We start from the raw sequence: 22,969 nt of genomic DNA, 5'->3' as shown, positions 1-22,969 counted from the left end.
CATGATCTCATGGTTTGTGAGTTCAAGCGCTGCATCAGGCTCTGTGCTGACAGCTCAGAGGCTGGAGTCTGCTTCACATTCTGTGTCTCCATCTTCGCCCCTCTCCAGCTCATGCTCTGTCTCTCTCTGTCAAAAATAAAGAAACATTAAAAAAAAAAAAAGGAGGGTCTCAATCTGACAACCTGCAAGAAACTAAGTGCTCTAATAGCTACATGAACTTGGAAGCAGATCCAACTCTAGTCAAACATTTGAAGTCTGTAGGCAGGTAGGTAGGAAGGTAAGATCACAAGCAGGCTTGTATCTCATGAACATAAGGAATACTGTCCCATCAGGACAGATTGAAATCTGTATTTGTTCTTGTTGCCTTTGACCTTGTTCACATGGCTATCCTGTAGAAACTGGGTTCCTTTGTCTAAACACATACATAGGAGTGGGGAAAACGGAAAGAGAATCCAAAGAAGTAGATAGAGTAATTGCAAGCCCAGATGCTGCTTCACACCAATGAGATAAGTCAGCAGATCAGCAACAATATGTGTCAGCTCCAAAATGACTTATACAGGTACCAAAGTATAACATCATATAAACTTATGTAGTCTTACATATTTTTTAGATGTTTTATTTATTTTGAGAGAGAGAGAGATTAGGGAAGAGGGAGAGAGCGGGGGGGGGGGGGGGGCCGGGATCCAAAGTGGACTCCATGCAGATAGCGGAGAGCTTGATGTGGGGCTCAAACTCACAAACCATGAGATCATGACCTATGCTGAAGTCGGACATTCAATGGACTGTGCCACCCAGGCACACCTAGTCTTACATATTTTAAAACTATTAACAAAGTTAGTACAATTCTCTTATATTTTTAACCTTAAAATCACAAGTTTAGTTTGCACTTTCAAAAGTTCACCCTGGCTGCTGAGTGCTATATTCTCTTGTGTGGTTGTACTACATTGTGTTTATCCATTTGTCAGCTAACAGATATTTGGGTTGTTTCCAGTTTTTTGACTGTTATGAATAATGCTGTTATGACTATTCACGTGCAAGTCTTGATGTGGACATATGTTTTTATTTCTCTTGGGTAGATTCCTAAGAGTGGAATCACTAGGTTGTATGATCAATGTATGTTTAACTTTTAAAGAAACTGTCAAACTATTTTACAATGTGTCTGTAACATTTTACACCTATCAACAGTGTATGAAGGTCCCAGTTTTTTTCACATCCTTACCAATACTTGGTATTTCTTCTCTTACATCATAGCTCTTTCAGTAAAGTAGAATCTCATTGTAGTATTAATTTGCATTTCCCTACTGACTATTGATTTGATTAAGTTTCCACATGCTTATTAGAAATCCATATACCTTCTTTAGTGAAGTATCTATTCAAATCTTTTGCCCATTTAAAAATTCGGTTGTCTTCATGAAAAAGTGCTCAACATCACTCATCTCAGGGAAATACAAATTAAAACCACAATGAGATACCACCTCACACCAGTCAGAATGACTAAAATAAACAACTCAGGCAACAACAGATGTTGGCAAGGATGCAGAGAAAGAGGATCTCTTTTGCACCGCTGGAAGGCAAACTGGTGCAGCCACTCTGGAAAATAGTATGGAGATTCCTCAAAAAATTAAAAATAGAACTACCCTACGACCCAGCAATTGCACTACTAGGTATTTATCCAAGGGATACAGGTGTGCTATTTCAAAGGGACACATGCACCCCAATGTTTATAGCAGTGCTATCAACAATTGTATGGAAAGAGCCCAAATGTCCATAAACAGATGAATGGATAAAGAAGCTGTGGCATGTGTGCATGTGTATATAATATATATACACAATGGAATATTACTCAGCAATCAAAAAGAATGAAATCTTGCCATGTGCAACTGTATGGATGGAACCAGAGGGTATTATGCTAAGTGAAATTAGGCAGTCAGTGAAAGGCAAATATCATATAAGTGCACGCATATGAGGAATTTATGATACAAAACAGTTGAACATAAGGAAAGGGAAGCAAAAATAATATTAAAGCGAGGAAGGAGACAAAACATAATAGACTCATTAATACAGGGAACAAATTGAGAGTTGCTGGAGGGGTTGTGGGTGGGGGTATGGACTAAATGAGTAAGGAGCATTAGGGAGAACACTTGTTGGGATGAGCGCTGGGTGTTATACATAGGCGATGAATCACTGGAATCTATTCCTGAAATCATTATAGCACTATATGCTAGCTAACTTGAATGTAAATTAGAAAATAAATAAGTAAATTTAAAAAAAAGAAAAGAAAAAATTTGGATTATCTTACTACTGAGTTTAAGAGTTTATTTCTTCTGTGTATGGTCCTTAATAATAAGGTCCATGATTCTGTATATTTTCTCCTAGTCTGTAGTGTGTTCAAAAAATTTTTTTTCTTGGGGCGCCTGGGTGGCTCAGTCAGTTGAGGTACTGACTTCGACTCAGGTCATGATCTCACGGTTTGTGAGTTTGAGCCCCGCGTCGAGCTCTGTGCTGACAGCTCAGAGCCTGGAGCCTGCTTCGGATTCTGTGTCTCCCTCTCTCTCTGCCCCTCCCCCGCTCATGCTGTGCCCCGCTCTGTCTCAGAAATAAATAAACATATTAAAAAATTTTTTTTCTTAATGATATTTTAAAGTACAAATGTTTAATTTTGGTGAAGTCCAGTTTATCACTTTTTAAGTGTCATGTTTTGGAGTTATATCTAAGAACTCTTTGCCCAACCCAAAGTTCTCAAGATTTTCTCTTATGTTTTTTGCTAGAAGTTTTATAGTCTCAGTTCTCATCCACTGGACTATATGTCTGTCTTTGCACCAATACCACACTGTGTCAATTCATAGTATTATAGTAGATTTGAAATCAGGTAATATAAGTTTTCCATCTTTTTTTCAAAATTGTTTTGACTATACTATGCATTTCCATATAAATTTTAGGATCATTGTGTCAATTTCTGTTTAAAAAGCTATTGTGGGGGAGGGTGCCTGGCTGGCCCAGTCAGAAGAGCATGTAATGCTTGATTTTGGGATTGTGGGTCCAAGCCCCACACTGGGTATAGAGATTACTAAAAAAAATAAACTTTAAAAAAAAGACAAAAAATAAAATAAAAAACTATTAGGATTTTGAGAGAGATTGTGTTGAATATATAGATCAATTTGGGAAGAGTTTCTATTTTGACAATATTGAGTCTTCCAATTCCATAAATGGGGAGTTTCTCTCCATTTATTTGACTCTTCATTAATTTCTCTTAGTCACATCTTATAATTTTTAGCATACAAGTCTTGTACTTCTTTTATTAAATTTATTTCTACATATTCTATTCTGCTTATGCTTTGTGAATAGAATTTTTAATTTCATTTTTTGATTTGTCTTTGCTAATGTAGAAATAAAATTGATTTTCAAATATTGATCTTGTATCCTGCAACTTTGCTAAACTCATTTATTAATTCTGGTCATTTTGTATGTGGATTCCTTGGGATTTCCTTTAAAAAAATTTTTTTTAATGTTTTATTTATTTTTGAGAGCAAGAGAGACAGAGCACAAGTGGGAGAGGGGCAGAGAGAGAGACGGAGACACAGAATCCAAAGCAGGCTCCAGGCTCTGAGCTGTCAGCACAGAGCCCAATGCGGGGCTCGAACTCACAGACCACAAGATCATGACCTGAGCCAAAGTTGGACATTTAACCGATTGAGCCACCCAGGCGCCCCAGGGGTTTTCTTTTTTTTTTTTTTTTTTTAATATTTTACTTTTTTTTATTTTTTATTTTAGAGAGAGAGAGAGAGAGAGAGCGAATGAAGGCAAGGGGAAGAGGGTGGAAAGAGAGAGAATCTTAAGCAGGCTCTATATTCATTGTGGGCCCCAACCGCATGACTGTGGGATCATGACCTGAGCTGAAATCAAGAGTCAGATGCTCAACTGACTGAGCCATCCAGGCACCTGTGTTCCTTGGGATTGTCTATGGACAGGATGATGTCATCTATGAATAGAAGCAGTTTTACTTCTTTTTTTTTTATCCTTAGTCTGCTTTTAGTGAACTATTACATCTTCTGTTCTGCACCAGTCAGAACCTTTCTTGAATCATAATGTTTATTCATGGCCATCACATGTTCCTTGGGGAAAAAAAAATCAAAAGATAAAATAACTATCACTGTAATCCCTACACTCAGACACAACTTTTGTGAATGTGTGGGCTGGATCCTCCCAGACATTTTTGTTAGAGGCTCTGTAGCACAGGTTATGATGTATTGAGCCACATCCTTCAGCCCCCAGATTTCAACACAGCTGTGGCATGAACATTGCCATGGACTTTGCCAGTGTCCATACAAGATCATATCACAGTGTCTCTCACCTTTGCATTCCAGAAGCCTGGAAAGCCTGCTCAGCTACATGTAGACACAACCTATAATTTCAAGGCAGTTAATGCCCCCTGGTTGGAGGCAGCCCTAAACCAATAAGAGCAGGATCTCATGGATAAATGGCCCGGCCTTTCCATCTTGCAGGGCATAGAATGGGACAATTCTAAGATGACTTCTGCATGGTTCCTCAGAGCCTCCTGTGGGATTGAACCCGTTTCCCAAACTGTAACCCACTCATTTATTGACTTTTCTCTCTTGCCCCTTTCCTTCATGTGTGTTTCCTAAGATAACATCCCCCCCACCCCTAAATTTTCTGCACCCAAATCTTGTTTCAGGGTCTGCATTCAGAGAAACCTAAACTAAGGCAGGTATCATGTGTGGTCCCTGGACAAACTGGGATATTTCCATGAATTGGTCATCAGGACAGTGAGTGTGCTACAGAGCCTCTAACAAAAATGTCTGGGAGAATCCACCCCACACATTCACAGAAGTTGTGTCTGAGTGTAGGGATTACAGTGATAGTTATTTTATCTTTTGTTTTTTTTTCCCCCAAGGAACATGTGATGGCCATGAATAAATATTATGATTCAAGAAAGGTTCTCACATAAAAATAATGAAACTAGCTGATGAAACTATGAGAAAAGAAAACTTAACAGAAATAATCATAGTCATCTTTAAATACTTGGATACCATTCATGTGAAAGAGGAGACCAGCATTAAATGAGCACCTTCTAGGTTATATACCAGATATTATGTAGTATGCTAATACATACATTAACTTATCCATCCTTACAACAACCCAGGGAGGTAATGACAATCTTCATTTTTCATATGAGGAAACTGACACACAGAGACTTAAAGGAATTTGCCCAAGGTCCATAGTATTGGACTGAGCAAGTATAGAAACTGAGTTTCAAATCCAAACCTATCTGTTCCCACACTTGTGTCTTCCTGCTCTCCTGGACATGTTGCAAAGAAGGGCAAGCCAGGGACAAACAGATAACATTTTAAGTTTGCATAATTGTGTTTCTATGAATGCATAGCATGGCAGAGATTGTTTAGAAGTTCACCGATGCTAGTTTTTCTTCCTTGATGCAGAGGAACACTTCATGTTCTAACTTCCTTTACAATTAGATTGGGGCCATGTAACAGGGTTCTAGCAAATTATAATGTGCAGATGAAATACACCTGATATTCTCTCAATTTCTCTCTTTTTCTCTTTCACTCTCTTAGCTGGCTGAAAGCAGAGAACCCAGGAGAGGATTCTGGGAAGGTCCTTGGGGATGGTAAAGCCACCAGATAGGAGGTAAATGGATTCAAAGGGCATGGAGTAGAATAGAGCACTCTCTGTGTTGACTACATTGGACTGGGACATGAGCAATAAATGAACATACATTGGATTAAGCCATCAATGGGGGTTGTTATACAACTGGCATTCCCTAAGAAGTCATGAGCTTCCTGTCCCAGGATATACATGAACGGTGATTAAATGTTCTCAAGGCTGCTGTAAAAGATTCCTGTTGTAGCAAATGACCTATAAAACTAGTAGTTCACAAGGTGCCTGGGTAGCTCAGTCAGTCAAGTGTCCAACTCTTGATTTCAGCTCAGGTCATGACCTCACGATTTGTGGGACTGAGCCCTACATCAGGCTCTGTGCTGACAGCTCAGAGCCTGCTTGAGCCTCTCTCTCTTTCTCTCTCTCTCTCTCTCTGCCTCTCCTCAGCTCACACTCTCTCTCAAAATAAATAAATAAACTTAAAAAAATGATAGTTCACATTTACTGAGATATTATAGATCAGGCATGTACATGTATTCTCACATTTAAATCTACAATATGCTTTATCATACTCATTTTACACATGAGGAGAGTAAGGCACAGGCACAAAGAGCTTAGATAACTTGCCCAAGGTCACACAGGAAGCAAGAGGTAGAGCCAGAGTATGTCACTTTTTTAAAATTAAGTTTGTAATTTTAATTTCAAGATAATCAACATGCAGTATTATATTAGTTTCAGGTGTTCAGCCATTCTATACATTACTCAGTGTTCATCACAGAGTACTTCACTCTTTTTTTAAAAGTTTATTTTTTTATTTTGAGAGAGAGCAGGAGAGAGAAAGTGTGCGTGTGCAGGGGAGGGGCAGAAAGAGAAGGAGGATAGAGAATCCCAAGTAGAGTCCACACTGTCAGCACAGAGACCTACGCCGGGGCTCAATCCTGTGAACCTGTGAGGTCATGACCTGAGTTGAAATCCACATGCCCCCAGAGTACCTCACTCTTAACCACTACTTCTCACTGCCTCTACACTAGAAGCCTTGGAAACTGGATTTGTCCTCAAGGGATTTTTTTGTTCTGTTTTTGTTTTAAAATTTTAATCTATGCTTAAAACTTAAAAGGTTTTACATAAAAATCATGTTTCCTGGTTTCTCTTGGAAATTCAGAAGATCTTGCAAAACTGACTTATAGATAATTATGACAACAAGCAGCTGGAGCTGAAGAGTGGCCCGTAAACTTTCCATCTAAAGCTGAGTTCTCCCCACGTATAGAGCACAGTGTTGGGCATATGACGGGGACTCAACAAATATTTAGGAAATTAGTGAATAAAAGCAGAACCTGGATTCTCTTACCCTCTCCCTGTTTCTTCAGCTCTCTTTTTTGTGACTGAGAACCGTTGAATCTGAGTTTACTAAATTATAACACACGAGACTAATTTCCCTTTTGTTCTAAGCAGCCAGGACCCAGATTACAGGCACCTACAAACGTCGTGCCTGATTTGGGCTCATGTTGACATTTTCTATCAACTCAAAATGTTTGCTTCTATACAACTAGAGTTTGCTCTGAAGAACCAGCCAAAGCTGGGAGTAAATGGGTAGGCAGGTGCATTAGTTCTACCTCAGATTAGGTTGTGCACAATGGGCTCTTTGTAAAGTCCTTATAGAAGGGCAAGGACAGGCAGGCGTGCCCTGCTTCCAGCTTTGGAGACTCGCTCATAACAGTGCTCAAGATAGACAGGCACAGTTTTAATCTGCCTGGCTTAGACTGCTGGACTCACATGTGGGTGTGTAAGCCTCAAACAGGGGAAGCTTTTCTCTCAGGCTTGTTAGCAAAGCTCATTTGGAGGAGCCCAGGGCTGGGGCACGGCCTGGATCAGCAGCCATGACGCACACAGTGTAAGCTTCAGAAGCTGGTTGATCCCTTTAGCAGAGCCCAAGCCTGCCCGTCCTCCCCTCCCAGACTTGGGACAGTGCTGCCTTTCTCCAGAGGGTTGGTGTGTTGGCATCAAGAAGGGAAGGGCAGTGCCAGGGCTCTTCCAGGTGGAAATCTCCTGTTTATTTGCCCGGAGGAAAAAAGGGGCCTCTCCTTAAGACTTCATTTCTGAGCTCCCTATTGTGGGAGCAAAGTGGATTGCTTACAGTAGCACTTCTCACGCACGAGATTTTGCCTCCTGGGGGCATTTGCAAAGCTTGGAGGCATTTTTAATGTTAACAACTCTGATGCGTCTAGTGGGCAGAGGCCAGGGATGCTGCTGAACATCCTACGATGCATATAAGACAGCCTCCACAACAAAGAATTTCCCATCCCCAAATGTCAATAGTGCCAAGGTTGAAAAGCCCTGGCTTAGTAAAGGATGGCTTGTATTACATTTTTAAGCTTTAAAATTATAAAAAGCAATTTCTTAGCGTTTTATTATTTTATAACCAGAAAAGTAAAATAAAGGCTATTTTAAACATAGAGAAATATTTTGGACTTACCAAATATCACCTTCTTTCATTATTTATAGTAACAATGTTGGCATATAGTAGGTACTCAATATTTGTACAATGAACGAATGAATGAATGGCATACTGTAGTGCTGTCCCTTACTGAATTTGTTATAAAGTGGTTGCTTCCTTCTTTAAGGCAGTATACAGCTCTTTTCAGGGGAGAGAAACAGGTATTGGATAGTTTATTCATTCATTCATTCATTTATTTTTCTGCTTCTGGCTTTAGCACATGGGCTTCTGACTCCGGCTACACTTTGTTTAATAAAATGTCAGATTTGCTGATAAGCTTGGCCTTCTCTCTTTTCTCAGCCCTTGTGCTGTTATTTGGGTGGATTTGACTTGATACATTTCCAATCCATCTGTATGAAAACCATATTTGATATTGATATGGATTGTAGCCATAAAGCAGTATTTCACTGAGAAAGATATATTTTGTAATTGAACAATTAAATTGTTACATATATTCCTTGCACCAAAAGATCCTAAGGTTAAGAATTACAGTTATTCAGGGGCATGTAGGTGGCTCAGTCAGTTAAGCATCTGACTTTGGCTCAGGTCGTGATATCACAGTTCATGGGATCAGGCCCTACCTTGGGCTCTCCGCTGTCAGTGTGCAGCCCACTTTGGAGCCCCTAGGCCCCCTCTCTCTCTGACCCTCTCCTGCTCTCTCTTTCGCTCTCTGAAAAAATAAATATAGGTTAAAAAAAAAAAAAAAGGAAAATCACATATTGTTCAAAACAGGAGTCCAGGCAGAACTTTGACTGATTTTTGATATTCCTTAGCATCCACCAAAATTGGTGATGGCCTCTGGGTCCTTTGCTTCTCTCATATAGTCAATTGTCTCCTTTTTTTTTTTAATTTTTTTTTTTTATTTATTTTTGAGAGAGAGAGAAAGAGAAAGAGAGAGAGAGAGAGAGAGAGACAGTGTGAGCAGGGGAAGGACAGAGAGAGAGGGAGACACGGAATCCGAAGACAGTCTCCAGGCTCTGAGCTGTCAGCACAGAGCCAATGTGGGGCTCAAACTCACAGACTACGAGATCATGACCTGAGCCCAAGTCAGATGCTTAACCAGCTGAGCCACTCAGGCACTCCATGGTCAGTGGTTTCTTTATGGCATTATCCCCACCTGAAATTTTATCACATATTATTTGTTTTAATATCTGTTTCTTCTTACAGATATGAGTTCTCTCAGGGCAAAGACCTGTTCTCGCTTATTCATTCTTGTGACCTCAGTGCCTTCAATGGTGCCTGGCATATGGAAGGCATTTGGTAAATATTTGGTGAATGAATGAAAAGCAAAGCAGAGAGACCCAGAGACAAAATGACCCACCTAAGGTCATACAAAGCCCCATCAGGAGAACTAGTCATATAACAAGGTCTAGGCTCTCTCATTCAGCCCACCCCAGCTCCCCCCACAGATACATGCTCTTTCAGCACTGCACAGTTGCCCAAGGAGACTCAGAAGCAATGTCCCAGAGGAGGGCATCATCATGTCCCAGATGGGAGGGCCCACTGTGGGGCTAATCTTGTGGTGTGACACAGAATGACCAGCCTGGTTTGCCTGGGACCAAGGAGTTCCTGGATGCAGGACTTTCAGTTTAAAAAGGGGTTGTGGAACCTGTTTGGGATTCTGTCTCCCTCTCTCTTTCTGCCCCTCCCCCGCTCGTGCTCTCTCTATGTCTCAAATAATTAAGCCTAAAAAAATGGTAGTGAGGGGTAAGTCCTAATTAAATTGGAATGAATTGGGTGACAATAACATTCAGTGAAAAACTATGGTGCCCTACAGTGGATGCTTCCTCTGGGAAGTGCTGTCAGGTGTCAGGGAATCATGGACTCTTAGTGATGGAAAGGAGAAAGACCCATATGTCTGCAAGAAGCTGTGAGAAGTGGGGACTATGGCAAACTGGGAAATCTGTGTCCCGTGTGAAAGGAGGTGGCCACAGTCAACTTGAAATGAATGTTGACCTCTGGGAGTAAGAGTCCACGTGGCCATATGAGTTGGTTTTTCAAGGGAAGCCTCGTGAGTGAGTGAGTGAGTGAGTGAGTGTGTGTGTGGGAGAGAGAGACAGACAGACAGACAGAAACCTACTGATTTTTTAATTGATCTCACGGCTCGTGAGTTCAGGCCCCGTGTCAGGCTCTGTGCTGACAGCTCAGGGCCTGGAGCCTGTTTCAGATTCTGTGTCTCCCTCTCTCTCTGCCTCTCCCTTGCTTGCACTCTTCTCTCTCTGTCTCTCTCTCAAAAATAAATAAACATTAAAAAAACTTTAAATATAAATATTATGCAAGATAGCAAAAGTAACTGCAGGCCAGATTCCTCTCATAGGCCACTGATTGGTAGCTGCTGATACGGTCTGATATTTCATTTTACACAGTACAGGGAATGCAAAACTAGGAATGAAGGATCCAGGCCTCTTATCAAAGGAACTTCAATAACAAACCAATTTCTATACACACTAGTTATTTTGGTGGGGGATGGGTTGGGCAGGGGGCTTGTAAAGGAAAAAATTGATCGAGCACCTACTATGTTTTAAACAATTACTTAATGTACAAAATGTACAAATCACACTCAATGTACAAAATCACACTCACTTTATACAACAGCCTTTTGAGGAGGTTACTTGATCTTTTTGCCTGTTTCCTTATGTGTAAAATAAAAAATAACGGTAAGTCATTCATGGCAAAGATTAGAGGAATCAATTCTTATGAAGGGCTTAGAGCCAGAGAGGAAGAATGTGTGGCTGTGATTGTCCATGAGATAGGCATTATCATCCTCCTTATTTAACATATGAAGAAACTGATTTTTCAGAGTTGACCTAACTTGTCCATGATTGTACAGCAATAAATCAGAGCCAAGAATTGAACCCTGATTGTCTGACTGTAATTACAGACCTCTTTCCCTCTCCAACTAGGCTGGTGTTATAAATTCAAGATAAGAAAAACAAAAACACAAATAGCCAGTTTTCTCCTTTGGTAATCATTGTACAGACAGTCAAGGTCAGAAGTGAAGTTCTGTGGTATTTCTCTGCACTGTCAGCTGAGTATCATCTACAATGATGGAAGAGAAAATGTTACACAGATAATAGAAATGGTAGATAATAAAAATTTCTCCTTGGGCATTCATTATGCAATTTAGGGGGGGGGGCAGCTAATTTATCTTCCTAATTATGTTTTGCTTAAGCTGATTTTAAAATTAGTTTGTTTACCCTGAGCACACACTGATTAACAGCAGGGAGAGGTGGCCTAGAAACATCTTGGGTGGTGGAGGGATGGTGTCTTGAGATTTGGAGGGAATTTACATGGATAATTTTCATGTAGCTATGGGAAGGTAGAATGTTAATATGTTGATGGTGCTCTGAGTATAAATTATTATTGTGATTTGTTGTTGGGTGCATTTAAATGTAAGGCTATGAATTGCAGACCCAGAGAGTTGAGTGGACCCCAAGCTCCTTCTTATTCATTCTTTAGTGCTGAGAGTTCAGTCAAGGTACATGAATCAAGCAAGAAGATGGAAGAGGAGGGCTAGCTAGAGGTGACTCTAGGAGTTTCCTTTTAGTAGATATCCAACAGAAAGTAAATATCTGTTATGTACTGTGAACTATGCCAGGAACTGAGGATACCAAGATGAATAGGCCATTGTCTAACCCCTTGGAATTACACAATCCTTTAAGGAAAACAGACTTAAAAACACAGAAATCACAGCCTAGTATATCAGGGCTATAAAAAAGATGGGGCAGAGTTGAGGGAGCAGAGAAGAGACTATGACAATCTGCCTAAGGGACTCAGGACAGAGAGCAGCCCCATTCCTCACTCTTCCTTGGCTTTGCTCTGTTTTGTGGGTGGGAGTAGGGAACTCCTGCAGACCAGTGTCAGCTGGCTTCTGGCTGGTTCAACCAATGAGAGGCAATGGTGACAGACTGGAGGATGGGAGAGAGGGAGAGTCAGGGTATCTCTCTTTCCTTCCCTGCCTGGAGTGCTGTTTTCAAAATCTGCAAAGCATCTGTGTCTCTGCCATAACACCACCTCCTACTGAACAGGCCCATTGGGATCTAGCTTCAGCAGGGCGATCCCAGCCCCTGGGATCTGGTAACCTGTTTGCACCTCCAGCCTGGGAGTGGTAGCAGCTTCTTGCTGGTGCTAATCTCTGCTTTGCCTCACTGTCCCCTGGTTTTTCCATCACCTGGAAACCAATGCCCTATACTAAATTCACTCTATTTGAATAGAGAAGGTGGTTTCTGTATTTCCAGCTGGGCTCTGATGGACATGGAGGGCTTCTCAAGGGCGCTGATCCTGGAGCTGGTTCATAAAGGGAGAGAAAGCATTTGCTAGATAGATAGCCAGGGAAGACCGTCCTCAATACACTTGGATGTGTGAGAAGCTTCGGGTGTCCAGGAGAGACAGAACACCCTGGCAGCAGGGAGCAAGTAAGGATTTTCAGAAAGGGAATAAAGTTTTCAAGTATTTTAGAAAACTCATCTGACTAACTCTGCTCAGTGTATTGGTAAGGAAAAGAGCAGGGTGGGTGTGAAGCCTAGTTAAGAGACAATCACCAATGATTCAGGTCAAAAGCCATAGAGGCTTGAACTAGAACAGCTTGATGCATTAATATGGAAAAGAAGTGAAATGCCCTGGATATCACATTCTTCATTAGGTCCAATAAAGGAAATTTCTTGTTTTCCTGCAATACCACAGTAAATACTTGTTGAATGGATTAATAATATTCCAACAATTTATTTGTGTCATAAAACCTCAGGTGTGCCCTTTCTTCCTTACAGTTCTCCCACCTCAACCTGAACCCTCAGTGCCACGATAATATTTGACCTGTCCTGTGCAGCCTGTTGGACAAGGTCTGTGAATTTGTCCTTCCCCTTTTCAGGGATTCACGCCACTCTAGAGTAGCCCTCTATTAAAGTTTCTCTCCGCTAGAGCCATTCAATCAGTGGGTATTTACTAAGCACTTACATTCTAATAGCTGACATTTACTGAGCACTTATAACACCATCAGGAACTGGGCTAAGCCCTTGCCATGCATTTGTCTCATTCCTGATAACAGCCCAGTGAAGTAGGTGCCACTCTTGTCCTCATTTTATAGATAAGGAAGATACGTAGAGGCGAGGAACAAGTCACACAGTTAGTCAGTGGCAGAGCTGGAATTCATATCTACGTATCTGACTCTGGAGCCCAGGTTCTGAGCCACTGAAGTTATATTGCTTGGCACTGTGTGCTGTATGCAGTTGGGCATCTCAAGACAAGTCAGACAAATCTGTGGGGAGGAAAGAGTAAACCTTGATGCTAAAAAATATATCGTAATTCAAGGCAACACAAGAAAAGCTGCCACAAACCAGAATGTGATTATCACCAATGTGATGGTAGGGATAATGAGAGAGAGATCACCCCAGACTGGGATAATCAAGAAAGGCTTCAGGAGGTAGAATTTGCCTTGTGGTTTTCCTGGTATTTAAGGAGGCATACCGAATTCCTTTGAAACAATGCAAGAACAACTTGAAGGTCAGTCGTGGGCTGATGCAAACTGCAGCGGGAAATTAAAGAAGGGAGAGGTTAGTATCGACTGGAAAAGGCACTTGGTTAATCTTCCAGCTCTGGGCACCTGTGGATGGAACCTAGTATGGATGGCCGATGCGCAGAATATAGTGAAACTCCTCTGCCTCATAGCCCAGAGCCTATTTCATATATACACATTCTCAGGTTGAGACAGTCTTTTTCTGGGACTCCAGTTTTCCTTTTATTTCTTTTTTTTACAGTTTATTTATTTATTTTTGAGAGAGAGAGAGCGCACCAGCAGAGGAGGGGCAGAGAAGGAGGGAGACACAGGACCTGAAGCAGGCTCCAGGTTCCCAGCTGTCAGCACAGAGCCTGACGTGGGGCTGGAACTTACAAACCATGAGATCACAACCTGAGCCGAAGTCAGACGCTTAACCGACTGAGCCACTCAGGTGCCCTTTCGGTTTTCTCTTCAGATGCCACCTCGCCCACTCTTTTTTTTACACATTACCTGTGACCACAGCAGGGAGGACAAATCCCACTACAGCCAAGAAAGAGGCACCATCTCTCCTGGTGCGCGAGGGATGATGGGATGGCAAGCACACACGAGATTTGAGTTTATTCACTCGATGGCTCATTCATTAGGTAACACAGAGAAATGGCCCCAGAGTAAGAGGAAGTTGGAGTCTGAGCATGGAGGTAAAAGAATGCCTGCTTGTCTCCAAAGTAAAATCTCTTATCTTTTTAGCCTGGCCATCATTCCTTCTCTTGGGAACTCCTCCCCTACCCTGTTTGATCTAAATGAGACTAAATCAAATATGTTGACCTTTACCGCCGGGGGAGAGGATACAACCCATCTGGCCAACCAGAGGACTCCATCCCCCTGGCCATGGTGACTAGGCCAAGCCTGGTGACAGGTGGGCTCCTTGCCATCCAGCCTGCTAGCCATGAGCTACAGGAGACTGCCATTCACAATGGTGGGGCCCCATGTGAGCCAACACTGATGTGAAACCAGGGGCCTACCTATGATTTGATGAGTCAGTCCCCTCTGGTCCCTTTAATGGGTACACATTCAGAGACTATCAGTTGATACCTGTTTTGGAGATCTGGTGTCTACAAGTGCTATTCTGGGCTATATCAATTAAGGTTATATTTTAATTTCCGGGACAGAAGCACATAACAGAGGCATAAACTTAAGGATATTTGAACCAGGGGTATTTGAAGAGAAAATAGGCATGCCCTCCCATAGTCCCTACATCTAGACATCCTGTTCAAGCAAAAGGATGTTGGATACATATATGGACAATTTTTCTTCCAGGAATATTGTACCAATTTACACTCCACTAGGGATCTGCAAATGTCTTTTTCTCCCTGCCCTCAGCAAACCTACATACTTAATATATATTTTTAAAAATAATCAGCTTGATAGATAATAAATTGTATTGTTGTTTTTCTAATTTGTGTTTGATTTCCAAAAAGTTAGATTCTTTTCATACTTACTTTCAATTTCTATTTCCCCTTTTATGAGTGACTCCTTTAGGTGTTTTTGCAATTTTATACTAGGATATTCATTTTTTTCTTATTGATTTTTAAGAGTCATTTGTGTATGAGGACCTCACAAATTTATCTGTCTTAGATGTTGCATATATTCTCAGTTTGTCATTTTCTTTGATGTTTACCATGGATTTTTTTTTTCCCTGTCATTGCAATACAACTTACATACAATAAAATGTATCCACTTTAAGTGTGCAATGTAATGAGTTTTGTTAAATGTATATACCCATGTAGCCATTACCACAATCAAGATATAGAATATTTCTGCCACCCCAAAAAGTTCCCTTGTCCATTTTACATGGATCTAATTTCCATCACTTTAGATTAATTTTTCCTTTTCTAGAACTTCATATAAATGGAATAATCCAAAGTATACTTTTTTCACAAAGCGTGTTTCTGAAATTCACCCATGCTGTTTTGTTCTCAAAATAAATGATTAAGAAAATGAAAAGACAACTTATAGAAGATGAGAAAATATTTTTTAAATGTTTATTCTTTTTTTTTTTTTTTTGAAAGAGAGTGTGTGCACAAGTCAGGGAAGGGCAGAGAGAGAGGGAGATAGATAATCCAAAGCAGGCTTCTCGCTACCAGAGCAAAGCCTGACATGGGGTTTGAACCCACGAACCATGAGATCGTAACCTGAACCGAAGTCAGATGCTCAATCAACTGAGCCACCCAGGCGCCCCAAGAAAATATTTTTAATACATGTTAAAATATGTTTCCTGACAAACGACTTGTATCTTGTATGCTTTTTTATTTATTCTATTTTATTTTAAAGTTTATTTATCAGCTCAGATATCTCACTATTGGTGCAGAGCCTGACTTGGGGCTCAAGCCCACAAAGCCACAAGATCATGACCTGAGCCAAAAACAAGAGTCAGATGCTTAACCAAGCCATGCAGGTGCCCCTTGTGGATGCTTTTTTTTTTTTTTTTTTTTTTTTTTTTTTAATATTAAGAGAGAGCGTGCACAAGCAAGGGAGAGGGGCAGAGAGGGAGAGAGAGAGAATCTTAAGCAGGCTTCACGCTCAGCACTGAGGTGGATGTGGGGTGCAATCCCACAACCCTGGGATCTTGACCTGAGCTGAAATCAAGAATAGGATGCTCAACCAACTGAGCCACCCAGTCGCCCCTTGTGGATGCTTTTGATATACAAAAACTTTAAATTTTTAAGAAGTTGGATGTGTCTGTCTTTACTTTATGGTGATGCCTTTGGTGTTATTCCTAAAGATACTTTTATCCCCAAAATTAGACAACTGTTGATTTATAATTTTCTGACAATTTTATAATGTTAAAATTTTAATCTAAACTTAAAATAAAATTAGGATTTTTATTCTCTCTGAATTACTTTTCAAACATGGTAGCAAATTATATCAATACCATTTAGTGATATTCTGTCCTCCTCCCCTGATTTAAAATGCCATGTTTATTAAATATTAAAATATTATAGACAAGGGTCAGTTCTGGTCCTTTTATCCTATTTTCCAGCCATGGGAACAACTGAACACTTTCGTTAGCTGTAATATTTTTTTCTGTTTTGTAGCCTATGAATTCTGACTTCCCTTCTTCCCTCTCTCTCTCTCTGACCCTCTTTCTTTTTCTCTTTCTTTCTCTTTTCCTCAATGATGTGTTGAAATCTGATGATGTTTTCCAAGGTGGCCACCTTTCTCCATCATATCATCTTGATATTTGGATTTGGTGAGAATATTCTTTTTTCCCCTCTTTCCTCCCAATTTTATTGAGGAGTGATGGATAAATATAATTGTATATATTTTAAATGTACAATGTGATGGTTTGATAGAAACATATATATTGTGGAATGATCACCAAGATCAAGATAATTAATACATACATCACCTATGAGAATATTTTTTATTTTAATATTGAAGTAATTTTACTTGGTGAGAGTAATGCAAAACAGGAATATTAAAGCTTTTGGGAAGCTAGCCCATTACTATCCAATAATTCAGTGGTCTTGATTTTACCAACGAAAGAAAATGAGGCACTTTTTCAAATCACAGAGGTCTAATTTGTAAATTGCCTTTCCCAGCATATAAGTCTACAGGTGGCCCCCAAAGAATTATTAACCATTCACGGTAGTTCTTAGTAGTAATTGACTTATTTACACAAAGAATTGGTTCTCAAAATTGCTTTAACCAGACTGAAAGACTAAATCTACTTGACTTCAAATAAAGAAGACAGGTGAAAGGGGGCATTAATCTTACTCCTGGGAAAGTTATGTTAAAATGATTTCTGTCTTCCTTCTCAAAGTAGCCATGTGTCATTGATTTTAGCCAGGAGGCAGGCATGTAAATAAACACCAAGAGAAAACCCAAACAGAATACCTTCTGAACTCAATTTTGTGGTAGGATTGAGGGTTGGAAGTAAAATTATGTGGACCCTAAGTGAACACAGCAATAGCAGCTTACAAGAGGGAGTTAGAACAATGGTCTGCATAGCAATCTCTGCCCTCAGTGTGAAGTCTTCCTACATTTCTTTCGTCTTTGGGGAGGTTTCAGTCCGATTTGTGCAAGGAGAATTCTTATATAGGATGTATATGGATCGGTTGAAGTAATGGACAAGAACACTTTGCAAAGGCTCAATTGCTTTACACACTTAAGGTGTTATTATTGTGCTTCTGAAAGTATAAGGAAGAATGAAAAAAGGTGATTATCTGCTAAAATTGTATGTTGATAGTGGGATTTTTTTTAAATATGAAATTTATTGTCAGATTGGTTTCCATACAACACCCAGTGCTCATCCCAAAAGGTGCCCTTCTCAATACCCATCACCCACCCTCCCCTCCCTCCCACCCCCCATCAACCCTCAGTTTGTTCTCAGTTTTTAAGAGTCTCTTATGTTTTGGCTCCCTCCCTCTCTAACCTCTTTTTTTTTTCTTCCCCTTCCCCATGGACTTCTGTTAAGTTTCTCAGGATCCACATAAGAGTGAAAACATATGTTATCTGTCTTTCTCTGTATGACTTATTTCACTTAGCATAACATTCTCCAGTTCCATCCACATTGCTACAAAAGGCCATATTTCATTCTTTCTCATTGCCACGTAGTACTCCACTGTGTATATAAACCACAATTTCTTTATCCATTCATCAGTCGATGGACATTTAGGCTCTTTCCATAATTTGGCTATTGTTGACAGTGCTGCTATAAACATTGAGGTACAAGTGCCCCTATGCAGCAGCATTCCTGTATCCCTTGGGTAAATTCCTAGCAGTGCTATTGCTGGGTCATAGGGTAGGTCTATTTTTAATTTTTTGAGGAACCTCCACACTGTTTTCCAGAGTGGCTGCCCCAGTTTGCATTCCCACCAACAGTGCAAGAGGGTTCCGGTTTCTCCACATCCTCACCAGCATCTATAGTCTCCTGATTTGTTCATTTTGGCCACTCTGACTGGCATGAGGTGATATCTGAGTGTAGTTTTGGTTTGTATTTCCCTGATGAGGAGCGACGTTGAGCATCTTTTCATGTGCTTGTTGCCCATCTGGATGTCTTCTTTAGAGAAGTGTCTATTCATGTTTTCTGGCCATTTCTTCACTGGATTGTTTTTCGGGTGTGGAGTTTGGTGAGCTCTTTATAGATTTTGGATACTAGTCCTTTGTCTGATATGTCATTTGCAAATGTGGGATATTTTTTTAATGTTTTTATTTATTTTTGAGACAGAGAGAGACAGAGCATGAGCAGTGGAGGGGCAGAGAGAGAGCAAGACACAGAATCCGAAGCAGGCTCCAGGCTCTGAGCTGTCAACACAGAGCCCAGCGCGGGGCTCGAACTCACGGACTGTGAGATGATGACCTGAGCTGAAGTCGGACGCTTAACCGACTAAGCCACCCAGGTGCCCCAATAGTGGGAATTTTTTAAAGAGTGTTCATTTCTCTTCAAATAACTACTATCAACAGTTTGGGACAAATTTTTTTCCAGTCACAGTTTGTAAAACAAAACCTTCACTTACAAGGATATAATGAGGAGTTTCTTTCCCCCAGTTCTTTGGGTCTGGCTCAAGGACTGGGTAAGCAGCTGTTTTGCCAAAGCTGGCCTCTCTTCTTTCCCCCTTCCCAGTCTCTGCCCAATTGGCCAGCAAGTTAATAAGTCTCAATGTCATCCAGTCTTTTTGCCAGGAATTAATAAACTACAGTCTCATAAAAAAAAAATTGTTTAGATGTTTATGGTATGTGGATTCACACTTCAAGAACCCCATACTCTGTTTTACAAGTAGGACATTTTCGGCACTTCCTGCGTCCCCCTCTGATCTTGTGGCCTTGCAGTGCCATGGCCTTGTGGTCTTCTTCTTTGTACTCTGGTGTCATCTGTTAAGGACACTGAAGGTCAACCTCTAATCTCACTTTCTAGTAAAAAATGGTCTTTGAGGCCAAGACGAATCTCTAAATAGCTCAATGCCGTGGAATCAGGTGGAATGCTGACATGAGAGTCCTTGGAGGAGGAAGAGGATAGCACGTGGGTTGACTTGGTTGACTTCAGGTTAAAATAATTGGCATGTCCTCTTTCTGGTCTTTGTAAGGTATGGCATTTCCAAAACCACTTGGTACTGTGAGGCCTAATCTCCACCATTTCACAAACTAGCCAGGTGGGCAATGCTAAAATAGGTATCTTCGGCCTCCTTTGTTCATAATGGGAATAGCAGTGTGTGTTGCTCCCATGTCTGTGTCATTCTAAAAGCCAATATACTAATCATTGTGATATGGCCATATGAAGTGCAAAACCCTCTGTATTCTTTTAACAGTGATACATTTTGACCCTATGCACTGTGGGGGGGGGGGGGCGATAGGCAAAAAAAGCTGAGTGTCTTGAAAATCAGAAGTCAAAGCTATAGGTTTACTTTTTTTTTAATAGATAATTTATTGTCAAATTGGTTTCCATACAACACCCAGTGCTCATCCCAACTGGTGCCCTCCTCAATGCCCATCACCCACTTTCCCCTCTCCCCTACCCCCCAACAACTTTTAAAAATTCCAGTTCCAGTGTGTCTGCCAAAAAAAAAATGTCTACAGTGGAGAACCAAGGAGAACCACTCATCTCCCAGTTTTTAAGGTCATATGTGTGACCAAATGCTAGGAGATTGTATTCACAGTTACCTTATATACAAAATATTCCTTTTGTTGCTGCTTCTCCCTTCCGATAACTTCAGATACCCCCAAGCCCCAGGCTACAGATTCTCAAATTCCCTAGAATTGTGTTGGAGTTGACAGAATTCACCCCAAGCAGATTGTGTGGACCATGAGAGACAGACAGGCAGACAGACAGAGAAGCAAGAATGCCTGTGGTGGGGGGCATGTGTGTCTCTGGGGTGGTGGTGGGAACATGCTAGGAGTTACTTGAGAGTGTCCGAAGATGTCTAGGAAAAATGGCTTTGGGAAGGCACAGGCAGAGCTTTTGGAAGGTTCTGCAGATGTCTCCCCACATCCATGAAGTTGGATGTTAGCACTCCTAGCTGACTACAGGCCTGGCTCCTGACCCCAGTGGGGAACAAAATAGGGGTCTGCTGATAAGTGCTTAACAATTGGTTTGGCGGGGAAAGGAGTAATAAATAAAGCCCTGATTTGTAGTGTTTGCTGGATTCTCTGGTGTAAATACTGCCCACCATGGCTGAGTTCCAGCTACCAGTGTGACGTCATTGAAATGGAGTTGGGAGGAAATGTGCAGTAACACCCCATATGCAGTATTCCCACATAGAGATCCAGTAGACATAAATAGCTTCAAGTGCATAGATAAGAGTAGGCATAATGAAATATTTAGGAAGTGATGAGGTTTAAGTATTTATTACCTTTGTTTTTAATATAATTCATCTAACTGTATGCCTATATAATTTAATTTTCAATAATGGCAGTGTTTTAACAACCATCTGGCAAGATTCCTGAAATTTTGACACTCACCTCTCATGAGCCCAGTACAAGCTGGTTTTGGACTTTGGGTCCAAAGGAGAAGAACAAAATGCTCAGTGTATTAGAGGAATATTCGAACTCTGAGGAGAACACAAGACTCCTGGTTCCTACTCTATCCCCTACTCTGGCAGAAGAAGTGCCCTAAATGGGTCTGAGACAAACAAGTGGACTTCTTTAACCATCACAATAACAAAAAGTAAGACAAAAAAACTCTCCAAAATCTTTACCCTGCTGGCATAGAATTTTCATCTCACCTCATGGTTAACCCATATCCATCTAGATAGTAGGTCTGGGAGGGAAGGTTTATAGGAAGGGTGAGTTTTGAGATGGAAGGAAGAGGAGAGCTTGGGTTATGTCAAAACAGACAGAGACTGTCATAGAAGGTTCTAGAAGCCAGGTATGGTATTTGGATGCTGGATGCTGAAATTGCCAGAACTGGCACAAATTTTGAACATTTCCTCACGAGATTCTTATGGTAAAGAGAAAAAACCTGTGGTCTCAGAAACACACCTTATAAAATAGGTCTCCCAGAATTCAGGCCACAGTGCTGTCCCCAGCAGCCGTAATGAGACACAAAATGAGAAGTGCCTGAGGCCTAGGTGCTACCAAATTGTGCCCTGCTGAGTACACATGGAGAGGAAAATGACCAAATGCCATTTCAGTACATTATCAATCCAATCTACTTCTTGAAAGGCAGCAGAGTACAAATCTAGTTCTAAAAATATCATTGTAATCTGTGGCTTGGAATAATCACACCTATCAAAGGCCAGGTTAAAATGTGTGTGTGTGTGTGTGTGTGTGTGTGTGTGTGTGTGTGTGTGTCTGCACGCACATGCTCGTGTATGCAGGCTAGAGCGAGGGAATGAATACTAGTGCATATATGCGACAATAATTTTCTTTCTCTTTCCAGGTGTTCTTTCTAGGCAGCAGATAAAACACTGGAGAATGGGGCAGTTGGGAGAAGGGAGGGAACACTACTGAGTACTCCTCAGGACCCAAGCACTGTGTGCAGCACCTTCCGCCGGTTCCCTCACACAGTGCTTGAGAACCTCTGAAGTAGGCAGTCTGACAGCCAAGAAGTGCTAGAACTGTGTTTTAAATTGATCTGCTGGAAACCAAAGACCCTATGCTGTGCTGATGCCATGCCTGTCCTTCACAGATCAGAACACAGAAGTCTGGAATTGGGTCATCCTTACCTCGCGACACCCAACACAAGAACGGTTCCCAGCACAGAAGAGAGTCCACAAATGCTTGTTGAATACAGTAATTTCAGAACAATGAGTTAACATCTGAGTGTTTGACTTGCAGCGTGTCAGTTGGGAAGAAACTCCACAACTACCCCAGGTCCAGTGATACTCCTTGAATCGACTCAGAAGCAGATAATGGGAGACACCAATCCTTCTATTGTATTAACAGCTACTGGTTTACTCATAAGTGGCACTGCTTGTCAGCACTCTTTGGCACGCTGTGAAGTCAGGTGACTTTTGATGATAAGGGTGTGTTAGACTATGTACCAGACCATATCTAATTTTGCCTTTGGGGTACAGGGATGCTTCTCACTCTGAGAAAGACCTAGAGGAATATGTAAATAGCTGCATTTACAAAGATAGAACTTGGTGGTGGGGGTGGAGGGAGTAATTTTGTGCTACAAAATTATTTACCAGGGGGTTCCTTTAGATCATCATATTCCAGAGGGTGTTTAAAATATGAATTAATATGGGGCGCCTTGGTGACTCAATCGGATAAAGTGATCAACCCTTGATTTTGGCTCAGGTCATGATCTCACGGTTTGTGGGATCAAGCTCCGCACTGGGCTCTGCGCTGACGCTGTGGAGCCTGCTTGGGATTCTCTCTCTCCCTCTCTTCTACCCCTCTCCCAC

General features: G+C 41.1%; 1 long non-coding RNA gene across 1 annotated transcript; it reads left to right on the top strand.

Moving 5' to 3' along the window:
• The first annotated feature begins 9,293 nt into the window (after positions 1-9,293).
• LOC109274963 (uncharacterized) lies at positions 9,294-22,966 on the top strand. Its single transcript, XR_002083926.2, has 3 exons — positions 9,294-9,388; positions 21,035-21,285; positions 22,000-22,966. It is a non-coding gene; the product is annotated as an uncharacterized LOC109274963 (long non-coding RNA).
• Positions 22,967-22,969: the final 3 nt, after the last annotated feature.

This window comes from Panthera pardus, unplaced genomic scaffold (genome assembly GCF_024362965.1).
Source record: "Panthera pardus isolate Hobbes unplaced genomic scaffold, ASM2436296v1 HiC_scaffold_2, whole genome shotgun sequence".
Classification (NCBI taxonomy): Eukaryota; Metazoa; Chordata; class Mammalia; order Carnivora; family Felidae; genus Panthera; species Panthera pardus.
This window is presented reverse-complemented; position numbering and strand designations above follow the sequence as displayed.